Here is a 21,678-nt window from a genome sequence, read left to right as displayed (position 1 = left end):
AGGTTGGTGGTTCGAGCCCATCTGGGAGCGGTGTTGTGAGGTCTCAGATGTATCGTAAAAAGTCAAACGTTTTCCACAATAACTGACGAACCGAAAGTTTGGTGGTTCGAGCCCATCCGGGAGCGTTTTGTGGTGTCTCAGATGTAACGTGAAAAGTCAGAGTTTTTCCACAATACCTGACGAACATTTAATTTTTGGGCTTCTGTGGCTCAATGGTTAGCGCGTTCGGCTGCTAACCAGTAAGTTGGTGGTTCGAGCCCACCCGAAACCGGTGTTGTGAGGTCTCAGATGTGGCGTAAAAAGTCAAGGTTTCTCCACAATACCTGACAACCATTTAATTACTGAGCTTCCGTGGCTCAATGGTTGGCGCGTTCGGCTGTTAACCGAAAGGTTGGTGGTTCGAGCCCACCCGAAACCGGTGTTGTGAGGTCTCAGATGTGGCGTAAAAAGTCAAGGTTTCTCCACAATACCTGACAACCATTTAATTACTGAGCTTCCGTGGCTCAATGGTTGGCGCGTTCGGCTGTTAACCGAAAGGTTGGTGGTTCGAGCCCATCCGGGAGCGGTGTTGTGAGGTCTCAGATGTGGCGTAAAAAGTCAAGGTTTCTCCACAATACCTGACAACCATTTAATTACTGAGCTTCCGTGGCTCAATGGTTAGTGCGTTCAGCAGTTAACCGAAAGTTGGGTAGTTCGAGCCCACCCGGGAGAGGTGTTGTGGGGTCTCAGATGTAGCGTAAAAAGTCAAAACTTTTCCACAATACGGGACAACCATTTAATTCCTGAGCTTCCGTGGCTCAATGGTTAGCGCGTTCGGCTGTTAACCAATAGGTTGGTGGTTCGAGCCCACCCGGGACCGGTGTTGTGGGATCTCAAATGTAACGTAAAAACCAAAGTTTTTCCACAATACCTGACGACCATTGAATTTTTGGGTTTCCGTGGCGCATTGGTTAGCGCGTTCGGCTATGAACCGAAAGGTTGGTGGTTCGTGCCCATCCGGGAGCGGTGTTGTGAGGTCTCAGATGTGACGTAAAAAGTCGAGGTTTTTCCACAATACCTGACGAACATTTAATTTTTGGGTTTCCGTGGCGCAATGGTTAGCGCGCTCAACTGTTATTCAAAAGGTTGGTGGTTCGAGCGTACCCGGGAGCGGTGTTGTGATGTCTCAGATGTGACGTAAAAAGTCGAGGTTTTTCCACAATACCTGACGACCATTTAATATATGGGCTTCCGTGGCGCAATGGTTAGCGCGTTCGGCTGTTAACCGAAAGGTTGGTGGTTCGAGCCCACCCGAAAGCGGTGTTGTGAGGTCTCAGATGTAACGTAAAATGTCATAGTTTTTCCACAATACCTGACGACCATTTAATATTTGGGCTTACGTGGCTCAATGGTTAGTGCGCTCAGCTGTTATTCAAAAGGTTGGTGGTTCGAGCTCCTCCGGGAGCGTTTTGTGGGGTCTCAGATGTGACGTAAAAAGTCGAGGTTTTTCCACAATACCTGACGACCATTTAATATTTGGGCTTCCGTGGCGCAATGGTTAGCGCGTTCGGCTGTTAACCGAAAGGTTGGTGGTTCGAGCCCACCCGAAAGCGGTGTTGTGAGGTCTCAGATGTAACGTAAAATGTCATAGTTTTTCCACAATACCTGACGACCATTTAATATTTGGGCTTACGTGGCGCAATGGTTAGTGCGCTCAGCTGTTATTCAAAAGGTTGGTGGTTCGAGCCCCTCCGGGAGCGTTTTGTGGGGTCTCAGATGTAACGTAAAAAGTCAGAGTTTCTCCACAATACCTGACAACCATTTAATTACTGAGCTTCCGTGGCTCAATGGTTAGCGCGTTCGGCTGTTAACCAATAGGTTGGTGGTTCGAGCCCATCCGGGAGCGGTGTTGTGAGGTCTCAGATGTAACGTAAAATGTCATAGTTTTTCCACAGCACCTGACGACCATTTAAATTTTGGGCTTCTGTGGCGCAATGGTTAGCGCGTTCAGCTATTATTCAAAAGACTGGTGGTTTGAGCCCTCCCGGGAGCGGTGCTGTGAGGTCTCAGATGTAACGTAAAATGTCAGAGTTTTTCCACAATAACTGACGAACATTTAATTTTTGGGCTTCCGTGGCGCAATGGTTAGCGCGTTCAGCAGTAAAACAATAGGTTGGTGGTTCGAGCCCACCCGGGAGCGGTGTTGTGGGATCTCAAATGTAACGTAAAAAGCCAAAGTTTTTTCACAATACCTGACGACCATTTAATTCTTGGGCTTCCGTTGCGCAATGGTTAGCGCGCTCAACTGTTATTCAAAAGGTTGGTGGTTCGAGCGTACCCGGGAGCGGTGTTGTGATGTCTGAGATGTGACGTAAAAAGTCGCGGTTATTCCACAATACCTGACGACCATTTAATATTTGGGCTTCCGTGGCGCAATGGTTAGCGCGTTCGGCTGTTAACCGAAAGGTTGGTGGTTCGAGCCCACCCGAAAGCGGTGTTGTGAGGTCTCAGATGTAACGTAAAATGTCATAGTTTTCCACAATAACTGACGAACATTTAATTTCTGAACTTCCGTGGCTCAATGGTTAGCGCGTTCGGCTGTTAACCAATAGGTTGGTGGTTCGAGCCCATCTGGGAGCGGTGTTGTGAGGTCTCAGATGTAACTTAAAAAGTCAAACGTTTTCCACAATAACTGACGAACCGAAAGTTTGGTGGTTCGAGCCCATCCGGGAGCGTTTTGTGGTGTCTCAGATGTAACGTGAAAAGTCAGAGTTTTTCCACAATACCTGACGAACATTTAATTTTTGGGCTTCCGTGGCTCAATGGTTAGCGCGTTCGGCTGTTAACCAGTAAGTTGGTGGTTCGAGCCCACCCGAAACCGGTGTTGTGAGGTCTCAGATGTAGCATAAAAATTCAAAACTTTTCCACAATACGTGATAACCATTTAATTTCTGAGCTTCCGTGGCTTAATTGTTAGCGCGTTCGGCTGTTAACCAATAGGTTGGTGGTTCGAGCCCACCCGGGACCGGTGTTGTGGGATCTCAAATGTAACGTAAAAACCAAAGTTTTTCCACAATACCTGACGACCATTGAATTTTTGGGTTTCCGTGGCGCATTGGTTAGCGCGTTCGGCTATGAACCGAAAGGTTGGTGGTTCGTGCCCATCCGGGAGCGTTTTGTGGTGTCTCAGATGTAACGTGAAAAGTCAGAGTTTTTCCACAATACCTGACGAACATTTAATTTTTGGGCTTCCGTGGCTCAATGGTTAGCGCGTTCGGCTGTTAACCAGTAAGTTGGTGGTTCGAGCCCACCCGAAACCGGTGTTGTGAGGTCTCAGATGTGGCGTAAAAAGTCAAGGTTTCTCCACAATACCTGACAACCATTTAATTACTGAGCTTCCGTGGCTCAATGGTTGGCGCGTTCGGCTGTTAACCGAAAGGTTGGTGGTTCGAGCCCATCCGGGAGCGGTGTTGTGAGGTCTCAGATGTGACGTAAAAGTCAAGAGTTTTCCACAATACCTGACGACCAATTAATATTTGGGCTTCCGTGGCGCAATGGTTAGTGCGTTCAGCAGTTAACCGAAAGGTGGGTGGTTCGAGCCCACCCGGGAGAGGTGTTGTGGGGTCTCAGATGTAGCGTAAAAAGTCAAAACTTTTCCACAATACGGGACAACCATTTAATTCCTGAGCTTCCGTGGCTCAATGGTTAGCGCGTTCGGCTGTTAACCAATAGGTTGGTGGTTCGAGCCAACCCGGGAGCGGTGTTGTGGGGTGTCAGATGTAGCATAAAAATTCAAAACTTTTCCACAATACGTGATAACCATTTAATTTCTGAGCTTCCGTGGCTTAATTGTTAGCGCGTTCGGCTGTTAACCAATAGGTTGGTGGTTCGAGCCCACCCGGGACCGGTGTTGTGGGATCTCAAATGTAACGTAAAAAGTCGAGGTTTTTCCACAATACCTGACGAACATTTAATTTTTGGGCTTCCGTGGCGCAATGGTTAGCGCGCTCAACTGTTATTCAAAAGGTTGGTGGTTCGAGCGTACCCGGGAGCGGTGTTGTGATGTCTCAGATGTGACGTAAAAAGTCGAGGTTTTTCCACAATACCTGACGACCATTTAATATTTGGGCTTCCGTGGCGCAATGGTTAGCGCGTTCGGCTGTTAACCGAAAGGTTGGTGGTTCGAGCCCACCCGAAAGCGGTGTTGTGAGGTCTCAGATGTAACGTAAAATGTCATAGTTTTTCCACAATACCTGACGACCATTTAATATTTGGGCTTACGTGGCGCAATGGTTAGTGCGCTCAGCTGTTATTCAAAAGGTTGGTGGTTCGAGCCCCTCCGGGAGCGTTTTGTGGGGTCTCAGATCTAACGTAAAAAGTCAGAGTTTCTCCACAATACCTGACAACCATTTAATTACTGAGCTTCCGTGGCTCAATGGTTAGCGCGTTCGGCTGTTAACCAATAGGTTGGTGGTTCGAGCCCATCCGGGAGCGGTGTTGTGAGGTCTCAGATGTAACGTAAAATGTCATAGTTTTTCCACAGCACCTGACGACCATTTAAATTTTGGGCTTCCGTGGCGCAATGGTTAGCGCGTTCAGCTATTATTCAAAAGACTGGTGGTTTGAGCCCTCCCGGGAGCGGTGCTGTGAGGTCTCAGATGTAACGTAAAATGTCAGAGTTTTTCCACAATAACTGACGAACATTTAATTTTTGGGCTTCCGTGGCGCAATGGTTAGCGCGTTCAGCAGTAAAAAAATAGGTTGGTGGTTCGAGCCCACCCGGGAGCGGTGTTGTGGGATCTCAAATGTAACGTAAAAAGCCAAAGTTTTTTCACAATACCTGACGACCATTTAATTCTTGGGCTTCCGTTGCGCAATGGTTAGCGCGCTCAACTGTTATTCAAAAGGTTGGTGGTTCGAGCGTACCCGGGAGCGGTGTTGTGATGTCTCAGATGTGACGTAAAAAGTCGCGGTTTTTCCACAATACCTGACGACCATTTAATATTTGGGCTTCCGTGGCGCAATGGTTAGCGCGTTCGGCTGTTAACCGAAAGGTTGGTGGTTCGAGCCCACCCGAAAGCGGTGTTGTGAGGTCTCAGATGTAACGTAAAATGTCATAGTTTTTCCACAATAACTGACAAACATTTAATTTCTGAACTTCCGTGGCTCAATGGTTAGCGCGTTCGGCTGTTAACCAATAGGTTGGTGGTTCGAGCCCATCTGGGAGCGGTGTTGTGAGGTCTCAGATGTAACTTAAAAAGTCAAACGTTTTCCACAATAACTGACGAACCGAAAGTTTGGTGGTTCGAGCCCATCCGGGAGCGTTTTGTGGTGTCTCAGATGTAACGTGAAAAGTCAGAGTTTTTCCACAATACCTGACGAACATTTAATTTTTGGGATTCCGTGGCTCAATGGTTAGCGCGTTCGGCTGTTAACCAGTAAGTTGGTGGTTCGAGCCCACCCGAAACCGGTGTTGTGAGGTCTCAGATGTGGCGTAAAAAGTCAAGGTTTCTCCACAATACCTGACAACCATTTAATTACTGAGCTTCCGTGGCTCAATGGTTGGCGCGTTCGGCTGTTAACCGAAAGGTTGGTGGTTCGAGCCCATCCGGGAGCGGTGTTGTGAGGTCTCAGATGTGACGTAAAAGTCAAGAGTTTTCCACAATACCTGACGACCAATTAATATTTGGGCTTCCGTGGTGCAATGGTTAGTGCGTTCAGCAGTTAACCGAAAGGTGGGTGGTTCGAGCCCACCCGGGAGAGGTGTTGTGGGGTCTCAGATGTAGCGTAAAAAGTCAAAACTTTTCCACAATACGGGACAACCATTTAATTCCTGAGCTTCCGTGGCTCAATGGTTAGCGCGTTCGGCTGTTAACCAATAGGTTGGTGGTTCGAGCCCACCCGGGAGCGGTGTTGTGGGGTCTCAGATGTAGCATAAAAATTCAAAACTTTTCCACAATACGTGATAACCATTTAATTTCTGAGCTTCCGTGGCTTAATTGTTAGCGCGTTCGGCTGTTAACCAATAGGTTGGTGGTTCGAGCCCACCCGGGACCGGTGTTGTGGGATCTCAAATGTAACGTAAAAACCAAAGTTTTTCCACAATACCTGACGACCATTGAATTTTTGGGTTTCCGTGGCGCATTGGTTAGCGCGTTCGGCTATGAACCGAAAGGTTGGTGGTTCGTGCCCATCCGGGAGCGGTGTTGTGAGGTCTCAGATGTGACGTAGAAAGTCGAGGTTTTTCCACAATACCTGACGAACATTTAATTTTTGGGCTTCCGTGGCGCAATGGTTAGCGCGCTCAACTGTTATTCAAAAGGTTGGTGGTTCGAGCGTACCCGGGAGCGGTGTTGTGATGTCTCAGATGTGACGTAAAAAGTCGAGGTTTTTCCACAATACCTGACGACCATTTAATATTTGGGCTTCCGTGGCGCAATGGTTAGCGCGTTCGGCTGTTAACCGAAAGGTTGGTGATTCGAGCCCACCCGAAAGCGGTGTTGTGAGGTCTCAGATGTAACGTAAAATGTCATAGTTTTTCCACAATACCTGACGACCATTTAATATTTGGGCTTCCGTGGCGCAATGGTTAGTGCGTTCAGCAGTTAACCGAAAGGTGGGTGGTTCGAGCCCACCCGGGAGAGGTGTTGTGGGGTCTCAGATGTAGCGTAAAAAGTCAAAACTTTTCCACAATACGGGACAACCATTTAATTCCTGAGCTTCCGTGGCTCAATGGTTAGCGCGTTCGGCTGTTAACCAATAGGTTGGTGGTTCGAGCCAACCCGGGAGCGGTGTTGTGGGGTGTCAGATGTAGCATAAAAATTCAAAACTTTTCCACAATACGTGATAACCATTTAATTTCTGAGCTTCCGTGGCTTAATTGTTAGCGCGTTCGGCTGTTAACCAATAGGTTGGTGGTTCGAGCCCACCCGGGACCGGTGTTGTGGGATCTCAAATGTAACGTAAAAAGTCGAGGTTTTTCCACAATACCTGACGAACATTTAATTTTTGGGCTTCCGTGGCGCAATGGTTAGCGCGCTCAACTGTTATTCAAAAGGTTGGTGGTTCGAGCGTACCCGGGAGCGGTGTTGTGATGTCTCAGATGTGACGTAAAAAGTCGAGGTTTTTCCACAATACCTGACGACCATTTAATATTTGGGCTTCCGTGGCGCAATGGTTAGCGCGTTCGGCTGTTAACCGAAAGGTTGGTGGTTCGAGCCCACCCGAAAGCGGTGTTGTGAGGTCTCAGATGTAACGTAAAATGTCATAGTTTTTCCACAATACCTGACGACCATTTAATATTTGGGCTTACGTGGCGCAATGGTTAGTGCGCTCAGCTGTTATTCAAAAGGTTGGTGGTTCGAGCCCCTCCGGGAGCGTTTTGTGGGGTCTCAGATCTAACGTAAAAAGTCAGAGTTTCTCCACAATACCTGACAACCATTTAATTACTGAGCTTCCGTGGCTCAATGGTTAGCGCGTTCGGCTGTTAACCAATAGGTTGGTGGTTCGAGCCCATCCGGGAGCGGTGTTGTGAGGTCTCAGATGTAACGTAAAATGTCATAGTTTTTCCACAGCACCTGACGACCATTTAAATTTTGGGCTTCCGTGGCGCAATGGTTAGCGCGTTCAGCTATTATTCAAAAGACTGGTGGTTTGAGCCCTCCCGGGAGCGGTGCTGTGAGGTCTCAGATGTAACGTAAAATGTCAGAGTTTTTCCACAATAACTGACGAACATTTAATTTTTGGGCTTCCGTGGCGCAATGGTTAGCGCGTTCAGCAGTAAAAAAATAGGTTGGTGGTTCGAGCCCACCCGGGAGCGGTGTTGTGGGATCTCAAATGTAACGTAAAAAGCCAAAGTTTTTTCACAATACCTGACGACCATTTAATTCTTGGGCTTCCGTTGCGCAATGGTTAGCGCGCTCAACTGTTATTCAAAAGGTTGGTGGTTCGAGCGTACCCGGGAGCGGTGTTGTGATGTCTCAGATGTGACGTAAAAAGTCGCGGTTTTTCCACAATACCTGACGACCATTTAATATTTGGGCTTCCGTGGCGCAATGGTTAGCGCGTTCGGCTGTTAACCGAAAGGTTGGTGGTTCGAGCCCACCCGAAAGCGGTGTTGTGAGGTCTCAGATGTAACGTAAAATGTCATAGTTTTTCCACAATAACTGACAAACATTTAATTTCTGAACTTCCGTGGCTCAATGGTTAGCGCGTTCGGCTGTTAACCAATAGGTTGGTGGTTCGAGCCCATCTGGGAGCGGTGTTGTGAGGTCTCAGATGTAACTTAAAAAGTCAAACGTTTTCCACAATAACTGACGAACCGAAAGTTTGGTGGTTCGAGCCCATCCGGGAGCGTTTTGTGGTGTCTCAGATGTAACGTGAAAAGTCAGAGTTTTTCCACAATACCTGACGAACATTTAATTTTTGGGATTCCGTGGCTCAATGGTTAGCGCGTTCGGCTGTTAACCAGTAAGTTGGTGGTTCGAGCCCACCCGAAACCGGTGTTGTGAGGTCTCAGATGTGGCGTAAAAAGTCAAGGTTTCTCCACAATACCTGACAACCATTTAATTACTGAGCTTCCGTGGCTCAATGGTTGGCGCGTTCGGCTGTTAACCGAAAGGTTGGTGGTTCGAGCCCATCCGGGAGCGGTGTTGTGAGGTCTCAGATGTGACGTAAAAGTCAAGAGTTTTCCACAATACCTGACGACCAATTAATATTTGGGCTTCCGTGGTGCAATGGTTAGTGCGTTCAGCAGTTAACCGAAAGGTGGGTGGTTCGAGCCCACCCGGGAGAGGTGTTGTGGGGTCTCAGATGTAGCGTAAAAAGTCAAAACTTTTCCACAATACGGGACAACCATTTAATTCCTGAGCTTCCGTGGCTCAATGGTTAGCGCGTTCGGCTGTTAACCAATAGGTTGGTGGTTCGAGCCCACCCGGGAGCGGTGTTGTGGGGTCTCAGATGTAGCATAAAAATTCAAAACTTTTCCACAATACGTGATAACCATTTAATTTCTGAGCTTCCGTGGCTTAATTGTTAGCGCGTTCGGCTGTTAACCAATAGGTTGGTGGTTCGAGCCCACCCGGGACCGGTGTTGTGGGATCTCAAATGTAACGTAAAAACCAAAGTTTTTCCACAATACCTGACGACCATTGAATTTTTGGGTTTCCGTGGCGCATTGGTTAGCGCGTTCGGCTATGAACCGAAAGGTTGGTGGTTCGTGCCCATCCGGGAGCGGTGTTGTGAGGTCTCAGATGTGACGTAGAAAGTCGAGGTTTTTCCACAATACCTGACGAACATTTAATTTTTGGGCTTCCGTGGCGCAATGGTTAGCGCGCTCAACTGTTATTCAAAAGGTTGGTGGTTCGAGCGTACCCGGGAGCGGTGTTGTGATGTCTCAGATGTGACGTAAAAAGTCGAGGTTTTTCCACAATACCTGACGACCATTTAATATTTGGGCTTCCGTGGCGCAATGGTTAGCGCGTTCGGCTGTTAACCGAAAGGTTGGTGATTCGAGCCCACCCGAAAGCGGTGTTGTGAGGTCTCAGATGTAACGTAAAATGTCATAGTTTTTCCACAATACCTGACGACCATTTAATATTTGGGCTTACGTGGCGCAATGGTTAGTGCGCTCAGCTGTTATTCAAAAGGTTGGTGGTTCGAGCCCCTCCGGGAGCGTTTTGTGGGGTCTCAGATGTGACGTAAAAAGTCGAGGTTTTTCCACAATACCTGACGACCATTTAATATTTGGGCTTCCGTGGCGCAATGGTTAGCACGTTCGGCTGTTAACCGAAAGGTTGGTGGTTCGAGCCCACCCGAAAGCGGTGTTGTGAGGTCTCAGATATAACGTAATATGTCATAGTTTTTCCACAATACCTGACGACCATTTAATATTTGGGCTTACGTGGCGCAATGGTTAGTGCGCTCAGCTGTTATTCAAAAGGTTGGTGGTTCGAGCCCCTCCGGGAGCGTTTTGTGGGGTCTCAGATGTAACGTAAAAAGTCAGAGTTTCTCCACAATACCTGACAACCATTTAATTACTGAGCTTCCGTGGCTCAATGGTTAGCGCGTTCGGCTGTTAACCAATAGGTTGGTGGTTCGAGCCCATCCGGGAGCGGTGTTGTGAGGTCTCAGATGTAACGTAAAATGTCATAGTTTTTCCACAGCACCTGACGACCATTTAAATTTTGGGCTTCCGTGGCGCAATGGTTAGCGCGTTCAGCTGTTATTCAAAAGACTGGTGGTTTGAGCCCTCCCGGGAGCGGTGCTGTGAGGTCTCAGATGTAACGTAAAATGTCAGAGTTTTTCCACAATAACTGACGAACATTTAATTTTTGGGCTTCCGTGGCGCAATGGTTAGCGCGTTCAGCTGTTAATCGAAAGGTTGGTGGTTCGAGCCCATCCGGGGGCGGTGTTGTGAGGTCTCAGATGTGAAGTAAAAAGTCAAAGTTTTACCTCAATACCTGACGAAAATTTAATTTTTGGGCTTCAGTGGCGCAATGGTCAGCGCGTTCAGCTGTTAACCGAAAGGTTGGTGGTTCGAGCCCACCCGGGAGCGGTGTTTTTGGATCTCAAATGTAACGTAAAAAGCCAAAGTTTTTTCACAATACCTGACGACCATCTAATTCTTGGGCTTCCGTTGCGCAATGGTTAGCGCGTTCGGCTGTTGACCGAAAGGTTGGTGGTTCGAGCCCACCTGGGAGAGGTGTTGTAGGGTCTCAGATGTAACGTAAAAAGTCATAACTTATCCACAATACCTAACAACCATTTAATTTCTGAGCTTCTGTGGCTCACTGGTTAGCGCGTTCGGCTGTTAACCAATAGGTTGGTGGTTCGAGCCCATCCGGGAGAAGTGTTGTGACGTCTCAGATGTAACGTAAAATGTCAGAATTTTTCCACAATAACTGACGAACATTTAATTTTTGGGCTTCCGTGGCTCAATGGTTAGAGCGTTCGGCTGTTAACCAATAGGTTGGTGGTTCGAGCCCTCCCGGGAGTGGTGTTGTGACGTCTCAGATGTAACGTAAAATGTCAGAGTTTTTCCACAATACCTGACGAGCATTTAATTTTTGGGCTTCCGTGGCGCAATGGTTAGCGCGTTCAGCTGTTAATCGAAAGGTTGGTGGTTCGAGCCCATCCGGGGGCGGTGTTGTGAGGTCTCAGATGTGAAGTAAAAAGTCAAAGTTTTACCTCAATACCTGACGAAAATTTAATTTTTGGGCTTCAGTGGCGCAATGGTCAGCGCGTTCAGCTGTTAACCGAAAGGTTGGTGGTTCGAGCCCACCCGGGAGCGGTGTTTTTGGATCTCAAATGTAACTTAAATAGCCAAAGTTTTTCCACAATACCTGACGAACATTTAATTTTTGGGCTTCCGTGGCTCAATGGTTAGCGCGTTCGGCTGTTAATCGAAAGGTTGGTGGTTCGAGCCCATCCGGGAGCGGTGTTGTGAGGTCTCAGATGTAGCGTGAAAAGTCAAACTTTTTCGATAATACGTGATAACCATTTATTTTCTGAGCTTCCGTGGCTCAATTTTTAGCGCGTTCGGCTGTTAACCAATAGGTTGGTGGTTCGAGCCCACCCGGGAGCGGTGTTTTGGGATCTCAAATGTAACGTAAATAGCCAAAGTTTTTCCACAATACCTGTCGACCATTTAATTTTTGGGCGTCCGTGGCGCAATGGTTAGCGCGTTCGGCTGTTAACCGAAAGGTTGGTGGTTCGAGCCCACCCGGGAGCGGTGTTGTGGGATCTCTAATGTAACGTAAAAACCCAAAGTTTTCCCACAATACCAGACGACCATTTAATTTTCGGGCGTCCGTGGCGCAATGGTTAGCGCGTTCGGCTGTTAACCGAAAGGTTGGTGGTTCGAGCCCATCTGGGAGCGGTGTTGTGAGGCCTCAGATGTAACGTAAAAAGTCAAACGTTTTCCACAATAACTGACGAACCGAAAGTTTGGTGGTTCGAGCCCATCCGGGAGCGTTTTGTGGTGTCTCAGAAGTAACGTGAAAAGTCAGAGTTTTTCCACAATACCTGACGAACATTTAATTTTTGGGCTTCCGTGGCTCAATGGTTAGCGCGTTCGGCTGTTAACCAGTAAGTTGGTGGTTCGAGCCCACCCGAAACCGGTGTTGTGAGGTCTCAGATGTGGCGTAAAAAGTCAAGGTTTCTCCACAATACCTGACAACCATTTAATTACTGAGCTTCCGTGGCTCAATGGTTGGCGCGTTCGGCTGTTAACCGAAAGGTTGGTGGTTCGAGCCCATCCGGGAGCGGTGTTGTGAGGTCTCAGATGTGACGTAAAAGTCAAGAGTTTTCCACAATACCTGACGACCAATTAATATTTGGGCTTCCGTGGCGCAATGGTTAGTGCGTTCAGCAGTTAACCGAAAGGTGGGTGGTTCGAGCCCACCCGGGAGAGGTGTTGTGGGGTCTCAGATGTAGCGTAAAAAGTCAAAACTTTTCCACAATACGGGACAACCATTTAATTCCTGAGCTTCCATGGCTCAATGGTTAGCGCGTTCGGCTGTTAACCAATAGGTTGGTGGTTCGAGCCCACCCGGGAGCGGTGTTGTGGGGTCTCAGATGTAGCATAAAAATTCAAAACTTTTCCACAATACGTGATAACCATTTAATTTCTGAGCTTCCGTGGCTTAATTGTTAGCGCGTTCGGCTGTTAACCAATAGGTTGGTGGTTCGAGCCCACCCGGGACCGGTGTTGTGGGATCTCAAATGTAACGTAAAAACCAAAGTTTTTCCACAATACCTGACGACCATTGAATTTTTGGGTTTCCGTGGCGCATTGGTTAGCGCGTTCGGCTATGAACCGAAAGGCTGGTGGTTCGTGCCCATCCGGGAGCGGTGTTGTGAGGTCTCAGATGTGACGTAAAAAGTCGAGGTTTTTCCACAATACCTGACGAACATTTAATTTTTGGGCTTCCGTGGCGCAATGGTTAGCGCGCTCAACTGTTATTCAAAAGGTTGGTGGTTCGAGCGTACCCGGGAGCGGTGTTGTGATGTCTCAGATGTGACGTAAAAAGTCGAGGTTTTTCCACAATACCTGACGACCATTTAATATTTGGGCTTCCGTGGCGCAATGGTTAGCGCGTTCGGCTGTTAACCGAAAGGTTGGTGGTTCGAGCCCACCCGAAAGCGGTGTTGTGAGGTCTCAGATGTAACGTAAAATGGCATAGTTTTTCCACAATACCTGACGACCATTTAATATTTGGGCTTACGTGGCGCAATGGTTAGTGCGCTCAGCTGTTATTCAAAAGGTTGGTGGTTCGAGCCCCTCCGGGAGCGTTTTGTGGGGTCTCAGATGTGACGTAAAAAGTCGAGGTTTTTCCACAATACCTGACGACCATTTAATACTTGGGCTTCCGTGGCGCAATGGTTAGCGCGTTCGGCTGTTAACCGAAAGGTTGGTGGTTCGAGCCCACCCGAAAGCGGTGTTGTGAGGTCTCAGATGTAACGTAAAATGTCATAGTTTTTCCACAATACCTGACGACCATTTAATATTTGGGCTTACGTGGCGCAATCGTTAGTGCGCTCAGCTGTTATTCAAAAGGTTGGTGGTTCGAGCCCCTCCGGGAGCGTTTTGTGGGGTCTCAGATGTAACGTAAAAAGTCAGAGTTTCTCCACAATACCTGACAACCATTTAATTACTGAGCTTCCGTGGCTCAATGGTTAGCGCGTTCGGCTGTTAACCAATAGGTTGGTGGTTCGAGCCCACCCGGGAGCGGTGTTGTGGGATCTCTAATGTAACGTAAAAACCCAAAGTTTTCCCACAATACCAGACGACCATTTAATTTTTGGGCGTCCGTGGCGCAATGGTTAGCGCGTTCGGCTGTTAACCGAAAGGTTGGTGGTTCGAGCCCATCTGGGAGCGGTGTTGTGAGGTCTCAGATGTAACGTAAAAAGTCAAACGTTGGTTGGTTGTTAGGTATTGTGGATAAGTTATGACTTTTTACGTTACATCTGAGACCCTACAACACCTCTCCCAGGTGGGCTCGAACCACCAACCTTTCGGTCAACAGCCGAACGCGCTAACCATTGCGCAACGGAAGCCCAAGAATTAAATGGTCGTCAGGTATTGTGAAAAAACTTTGGCTTTTTACGTTACATTTGAGATCCCACAACACCGCTCCCGGGTGGGCTCGAACCACCAGTCTTTTGAATAACAGCTGAACGCGCTAACCATTGCGCCACGGAAGCCCAAAATTTAAATGGTCGTCAGGTGCTGTGGAAAAACTATGACATTTTACGTTACATCTGAGACCTCACAACACCGCTCCCGGATGGGCTCGAACCACCAACCTATTGGTTAACAGCCGAACGCGCTAACCATTGAGCCACGGAAGCTCAGTAATTAAATGGTTGTCAGGTATTGTGGAGAAACTCTGACTTTTTACGTTACATCTGAGACCCCACAAAACGCTCCCGGAGGGGCTCGAACCACCAATCTTTTGAATAACAGCTGAGCGCACTAACCATTGCGCCACGTAAGCCCAAATATTAAATGGTCGTCAGGTATTGTGGAAAAACTATGACATATTACGTTACATCTGAGACCTCACAACACCGCTTTCGGGTGGGCTCGAACCACCAACCTTTCGGTTAACAGCCGAACGTGCTAACCATTGCGCCACGGAAGCCCAAATATTAAATGGTCGTCAGGTATTGTGGAAAAACCTCGACTTTTTACGTCACATCTGAGACCCCACAAAACGCTCCCGGAGGGGCTCGAACCACCAACCTTTTGAATAACAGCTGAGCGCACTAACCATTGCGCCACGTTAGCCCAAATATTAAATGGTCGTCAGGTATTGTGGAAAAACTATGACATTTTACGTTACATCTGAGACCTCACAACACCGCTTTCGGGTGGGCTCGAATCACCAACCTTTCGGTTAACAGCCGAACGCGCTAACCATTGCGCCACGGAAGCCCAAATATTAAATGGTCGTCAGGTATTGTGGAAAAACCTCGACTTTTTACGTCACATCTGAGACATCACAACACCGCTCCCGGGTACGCTCGAACCACCAACCTTTTGAATAACAGTTGAGCGCGCTAACCATTGCGCCACGGAAGCCCAAAAATTAAATGTTCGTCAGGTATTGTGGAAAAACTTTGGTTTTTACGTTACATTTGAGATCCCACAACACCGGTCCCGGGTGGGCTCGAACCACCAACCTATTGGTTAACAGCCGAACGCGCTAACAATTAAGCCACGGAAGCTCAGAAATTAAATGGTTATCACGTATTGTGGAAAAGTTTTGAATTTTTATGCTACATCTGAGACCCCACAACACCGCTCCCGGGTGGGCTCGAACCACCAACCTATTGGTTAACAGCCGAACGCGCTAACCATTGAGCCACGGAAGCTCAGGAATTAAATGGTTGTCCCGTATTGTGGAAAAGTTTTGACTTTTTACGCTACATCTGAGACCCCACAACACCTCTCCCGGGTGGGCTCGAACCACCCACCTTTCGGTTAACTGCTGAACGCACTAACCATTGCGCCACGGAAGCCCAAATATTAATTGGTCGTCAGGTATTGTGGAAAACTCTTGACTTTTACGTCACATCTGAGACCTCACAACACCGCTCCCGGAGGGGCTCGAACCACCAACCTTTCGGTTAACAGCCGAACGCGCCAACCATTGAGCCACGGAAGCTCAGTAATTAAATGGTTGTCAGGTATTGTGGAGAAACCTTGACTTTTTACGCCACATCTGAGACCTCACAACACCGGTTTCGGGTGGGCTCGAACCACCAACCTTTCGGTTAACAGCCGAACGCGCCAACCATTGAGCCACGGAAGCTCAGTAATTAAATGGTTGTCAGGTATTGTGGAGAAACCTTGACTTTTTACGCCACATCTGAGACCTCACAACACCGGTTTCGGGTGGGCTCGAACCACCAACTTACTGGTTAACAGCCGAACACGCTAACCATTGCGCCACGGAAGCCCAAATATTAAATGGTCGTCAGGTATTGTGGAAAAACCTCGACTTTTTACGTCACATCTGAGACATCACAACACCGCTCCCGGGTACGCTCGAACCACCAACCTTTTGAATAACAGCCGAACGCTCTAACCATTGAGCCACGGAAGCCCAAAAATTAAATGTTCGTCAGGTATTGTGGAAAAACTCTGACATTTTACGTTACATCTGAGACGTCACAACACTTCTCCCGGATGGGCTCGAACCACCAACCTATTGGTTAACAGCCGAACGCGCTAACCATTGAGCCACAAAAGCTCAGAAATTAAATGGTTGTCAGGTATTGTGGAGAAACCTTGACTTTTTACGCCACATCTGAGACCTCACAACACCGGTTTCGGGTGGGCTCGAACCACCAACCTTTCGGTTAACAGCCGAACGCGCCAACCATTGAGCCATGGAAGCTCAGTAATTAAATGGTTGTCAGGTATTGTGGAAAAACCTCGACTTTTTACGTCACATCTGAGACATCACAACACCGCTCCCGGGTACGCTCGAACCACCAACCTTTTGAATAACAGTTGAGCGCGCTAACCATTGCGCCACGGAAGCCCAAAAATTAAATGTTCGTCAGGTATTGTGGAAAAACCTCGACATTTTACGTCACATCTGAGACCTCACAACACCGCTCCCGGATGGGCACGAACCACCAACCTTTCGGTTCATAGCCGAACGCGCTAACCAATGCGCCACGGAAGCCCAAATATTAATTGGTCGTCAGGTATTGTGGAAAACTCTTGACTTTTACGTCACATCTGAGACCTCACAACACCGCTCCCGGATGGGCTCGAACCACCAACCTTTCGGTTAACAGCCGAACGCGCCAACCATTGAGCCACGGAAGCTCAGTAATTAAATGGTTGTCAGGTATTGTGGAGAAACCTTGACATTTTACGCCACATCTGAGACCTCACAACACCGGTTTCGGGTGGGCTCGAACCACCAACCTTTCGGTTAACAGCCGAACGCGCCAACCATTGAGCCATGGAAGCTCAGTAATTAAATGGTTGTCAGGTATTGTGGAGAAACCTTGACTTTTTACGCCACATCTGAGACCTCACAACACCGGTTTCGGGTGGGCTCGAACCACCAACTTACTGGTTAACAGCCGAACGCGCTAACCATTGAGCCACGGAAGTTCAGAAATTATATGGTTGTCTCGTATTGTGGAAAAACTCTGACTTTTCACGTTACATCTGAGACACTACAAAACGCTCCCGGATGGGCTCGAACCACCAAACGTTCGGTTCGTCAGTTATTGTGGAAAACGTTTGACTTTTTACGTTACATCTGAGACCTCACAACACCGCTCCCAGATGGGCTCGAACCACCAACCTATTGGTTAACAGCCGAACGCGCTAACCATTGAGCCACGGAAGTTCAGAAATTAAATGTTCGTCAGTTATTGTGGAAAAACTATGACATTTTACGTTACATCTGAGACCTCACAGCACCGCTTTCGGGTGGGCTCGAACCACCAACCTTTCGGTTAACAGCCGAACGCGCTAACCATTGCGCCACGGAAGCCCAAATATTAAATGGTCGTCAGGTATTGTGGAAAAACCGCGACTTTTTACGTCACATCTGAGACATCACAACACCGCTCCCGGGTACGCTCGAACCATCAACCTTTTGAATAACAGTTGAGCGCGCTAACCATTGCGCCACGGAAGCCCAAAAATTAAATGTTCTTCAGGTATTGTGGAAAAACTCTGACTTTTTACGTCACATCTGAGACCTCACAACACCGCTCCCGGATGGGCACGAACCACCAACCTTTCGGTTCATAGCCGAACGCGCTAACCAATGCGCCACGGAAACCCAAAAATTCAATGGTCGTCAGGTATTGTGGAAAAACTTTGGTTTTTACGTTACATTTGAGATCCCACAACACCGGTCCCGGGTGGGCTCGAACCACCAACCTATTGGTTAACAGGCGAACGCGCTAACAATTAAGCCACGGAAGCTCAGAAATTAAATGGTTATCACGTATTGTGGAAAAGTTTCGAATTTTTATGCTACATCTGAGACCCCACAACACCGCTCCCGGGTGAGCTCGAACCACCAACCAATTGGTTAACAGCCGAACGCGCTAACCATTGAGCCACGGAAGCTCAGGAATTAAATGGTTGTCCCGTATTGTGGAAAAGTCTTGACTTTTTACGCTACATCTGAGACCCCACAACACCTCTCCCGGGTGGGCTCAAACCACCCACCTTTCGGTTAACTGCTGAACGCACTAACCATTGCGCCACGTAAGCCCAAAAATTAAATGTTCGTCAGTTATTGTGGAAAAACTCTGACATTTTACGTTACATCTGAGACCTCACAGCACCGCTCCCGGGAGGGCTCAAACCACCACTCTTTTGAATAACAGCTGAACGCGCTAACCATTGCGCCACGGAAGCCCAAAAATTGAATGGTCGTCAGGTATTGTGGAAAAACCTTGACTTTTTACGCCACATCTGAGACCTCACAACACCGGTTTCGGGTGGACTCGAACCACCAACTTACTGGTTAACAGCCGAACGCGCTAACCATTGAGCCAACGGAAGTTCAGAAATTATATGGTTGTCTCGTATTGTGGAAAACTCTTGACTTTTTACGTCACATCTGAGACCTCACAACACCGCTCCCGGATGGGCTCGAACCACCAACCTTTCGGTTAACAGCCGAACGCGCCAACCATTGAGCCACGGAAGCTCAGTAATTAAATGGTTGTCAGGTATTGTGGAGAAACCTTGACTTTTTACGCCACATCTGAGACCTCACAACACCGGTTTCGGGTGGGCTCGAACCACCAACTTACTGGTTAACAGCCGAACGCGCTAACCATTGAGCCACGGAAGTTCAGAAATTATATGGTTGTCTCGTATTGTGGAAAAACTCTGACTTTTCACGTTACATCTGAGACACTACAAAACGCTCCCGGATGGGCTCGAACCACCAAACGTTCTGTTCGTCAGTTATTGTGGAAAACGTTTGACTTTTTACGTTACATCTGAGACCTCACAACACCGCTCCCAGATGGGCTCGAACCACCAACCTATTGGTTAACAGCCGAACGCGCTAACCATTGAGCCACGGAAGTTCAGAAATTAAATGTTCGTCAGTTATTGTGGAAAAACTATGACATTTTACGTTACATCTGAGACCTCACAACACCGCTCCCGGATGGGCACGAACCACCAACCTTTCGGTTCATAGCCGAACGCGCTAACCAATGCGCCACGGAAACCCAAAAATTCAATGGTCGTCAGGTATTGTGGAAAAACTTTGGTTTTTACGTTACATTTGAGATCCCACAACACCGGTCCCGGGTGGGCTCGAACCACCAACCTATTGGTTAACAGCCGAACGCGCTAACAATTAAGCCACGGAAGCTCAGAATTTAAATGGTTATCACGTATTGTGGAAAAGTTTTGAATTTTTATGCTACATCTGAGACCCCACAACACCACCCCCGGGTGGGCTCGAACCACCAACCTATTGGTTAACAGCCGAACGTGCTAACCATTGAGCCACGGAAGCTCAGGAATTAAATGGTTGTCCCGTATTGTGGAAAAGTTTTGACTTTTTACGCTACATCTGAGACCCCACAACACCTCTCCCGGGTGGTCTCGAACCACCAACCTTTCGGTTAACTGCTGAACGCACTAACCATTGCGCCACGGAAGCCCAAAAATTAAATGTTCGTCAGTTATTGTGGAAAAACTCTGACATTTTACGTTACATCTGAGACCTCACAGCACCGCACCCGGGAGGGCTCAAACCACCACTCTTTTGAATAACAGCTGAACGCGCTAACCATTGCGCCACTGAAGCCCAAAAATTGAATGGTCGTCAGGTATTGTGGAAAAACCTTGACTTTTTACGCCACATCTGAGACCTCACAACACCGGTTTCGGGTGGGCTCGAACCACCAACTTACTGGTTAACAGCCGAACGCGCTAACCATTGAGCCACGGAAGTTCAGAAATTATATGGTTGTCTCGTATTGTGGAAAAACTCTGACTTTTTACGTCACATCTGAGACCTCACAACACCGCTCCCGGGAGGGCTTAAACCACCAGCTTTTAAATAACAGCTGAACGCTCTAACCATTGCGCCACGGAAGCCCAAAAATTAAATGTTTGTCAGGTATTGTGGAAAAACTCTGACTTTTTACGTCACATCTGAGACCTCACAACACCGCTCCCGGATGGGCACGAACCGGTGGTGTGGGATCTCAAATGTAACGTAGAAAGCCAAAGTTTTGCCACAATACCTGACGACCATTAAATTTTTGGGCTTCCTTGGCGCAATGGTTGGCGCGTTCGGCTGTTAACCGAAAGGTTGGTGGTTCGAGCCCAACCGGAAGAGGTGTTGTAGGGTCTCAGATGTAACGTAAAAAGTCATAACTTATCCACAATACCTGACAACCATTTAACTTCTGAGCTTCCGTGGCTCAAAGGTTAGCGCGTTCGGCTGTTAACCAATAGGTGTGGTTCGAGCCCATCCGGGAGCGGTGTTGTGAGGTCTCAGATGTAACGTAAAATGTCAGAGTTTTTCCACAATACCTGACGAACATTTAATTTTTGGGCTTCCGTGGCGCAATTATTAGCGCGTTCAACTGTTAATCTCAATGTCATTGTTGAAGAAGTCCCCACCTAGTGGAATGTCGCACCAACTCTTTTGTTATAATTATTCCTTTTGTTGAATTATAAAATCTATTGCAAATTCGTTGTTTTGTTATACGACTATTTGACACCCTGTCAAGCCATCGTACGTCTATCTTATATCACCTATTGTTCACTGTCAAACAATGTTAGACGTGTTTAAACATGTCGGAAATCAGCTGCGATGGCCTTTGCTAGGACCTTGTATTGTTAGTCAATAATTTCGAAAAATCAACTGTCCTTGACCCCCCTTGAGAGGAGGAAGAGAAGGGGGGGTAGGAATCTAGTATAAAGAACGTGAGAAAATAACAGTACTTCACAGTCGAACATCAATCGTCAAAACCTCAACATGGACGCTGAAGCACTTCGCTGGACACTTGACGAAATGGCCGTAAATAAGCCTTGGAACATAGTCGAAATATACAAGTTTTATTATTTTCTATGCTCTTATTTACACTTAGATCCTGCTAATATACCTTCAACATTACCCGGTTTTATCATAAATGGCGGCTTAAATAATGTTCAAACGTTCCTCGATCTAATAGACTATATGAAGAACGTTCCTCGTACACCTGAAACCTGTCAAACACATGACGAATTGGAACATTTATATAATTTAATTCCTACCCCTTTAAAAATTTCTTACTTAGACCGCGTGAAAAGACGGAAGCAAGAAATGGAACGTAATAACCATGAATCTTTGAGACCCAGTTTCGATAATTCACAAACTGGCAGGGAGATGGGGGAGATTCTAGATAACGCGTGTCAACAAGACGAGACGGAAAACGACCCTTTTGAATATATGTCTCTGAACTTTTCCGATTACGCCCCCAGCGAAAAGAGCTCCATCGTAGATTCGGAGGAGGCCGAGGCGAATGTTTATGATCAATGGGGTGGGGGGTGTCCCCCTTCGCCTATAGAAGATGTACCATCTTGCGAAATTCTAGAGCAGAGCGAGAGATTTTTTGAACATTTTAATATGTATGGCAGGGAAATAACTCTAAATATAACTGATGATCCGGTGGATAGCATATGTTCTA

At 47.6% G+C, this 21,678-nt stretch overlaps 8 non-coding genes across 8 annotated transcripts; 5 read left to right on the top strand and 3 right to left on the bottom strand.

The window, feature by feature from the left end:
• Nucleotides 1-932: 932 nt before the first annotated feature.
• Nucleotides 933-1,005, top strand: TRNAH-AUG (transfer RNA histidin (anticodon AUG)). The gene has a single exon. It is a non-coding gene; the product is annotated as a tRNA-His (tRNA).
• A 2,075-nt stretch (nt 1,006-3,080) lies between these two features.
• TRNAH-AUG (transfer RNA histidin (anticodon AUG)) lies at nt 3,081-3,153 on the top strand. Its single transcript has one exon. It is a non-coding gene; the product is annotated as a tRNA-His (tRNA).
• A 2,956-nt stretch (nt 3,154-6,109) lies between these two features.
• Nucleotides 6,110-6,182, top strand: TRNAH-AUG (transfer RNA histidin (anticodon AUG)). The gene has a single exon. It is a non-coding gene; the product is annotated as a tRNA-His (tRNA).
• A 2,958-nt stretch (nt 6,183-9,140) lies between these two features.
• On the top strand, nt 9,141-9,213 carry TRNAH-AUG (transfer RNA histidin (anticodon AUG)). Its single transcript has one exon. It is a non-coding gene; the product is annotated as a tRNA-His (tRNA).
• Nucleotides 9,214-12,758: 3,545 nt separating this feature from the next.
• On the top strand, nt 12,759-12,831 carry TRNAH-AUG (transfer RNA histidin (anticodon AUG)). The gene has a single exon. It is a non-coding gene; the product is annotated as a tRNA-His (tRNA).
• Nucleotides 12,832-16,606: 3,775 nt separating this feature from the next.
• TRNAH-AUG (transfer RNA histidin (anticodon AUG)) lies at nt 16,607-16,679 on the bottom strand. Its single transcript has one exon. It is a non-coding gene; the product is annotated as a tRNA-His (tRNA).
• Nucleotides 16,680-17,728: 1,049 nt separating this feature from the next.
• Nucleotides 17,729-17,801, bottom strand: TRNAH-AUG (transfer RNA histidin (anticodon AUG)). Its single transcript has one exon. It is a non-coding gene; the product is annotated as a tRNA-His (tRNA).
• A 1,344-nt stretch (nt 17,802-19,145) lies between these two features.
• On the bottom strand, nt 19,146-19,218 carry TRNAH-AUG (transfer RNA histidin (anticodon AUG)). Its single transcript has one exon. It is a non-coding gene; the product is annotated as a tRNA-His (tRNA).
• Nucleotides 19,219-21,678: the final 2,460 nt, after the last annotated feature.

This window comes from Phalangium opilio, unplaced genomic scaffold (assembly GCF_054372755.1).
Source record: "Phalangium opilio isolate 3A_F unplaced genomic scaffold, DU_Popi_V2 ptg000360l_1, whole genome shotgun sequence".
Taxonomy (NCBI): Eukaryota; Metazoa; Arthropoda; class Arachnida; order Opiliones; family Phalangiidae; genus Phalangium; species Phalangium opilio.
This window is presented reverse-complemented; position numbering and strand designations above follow the sequence as displayed.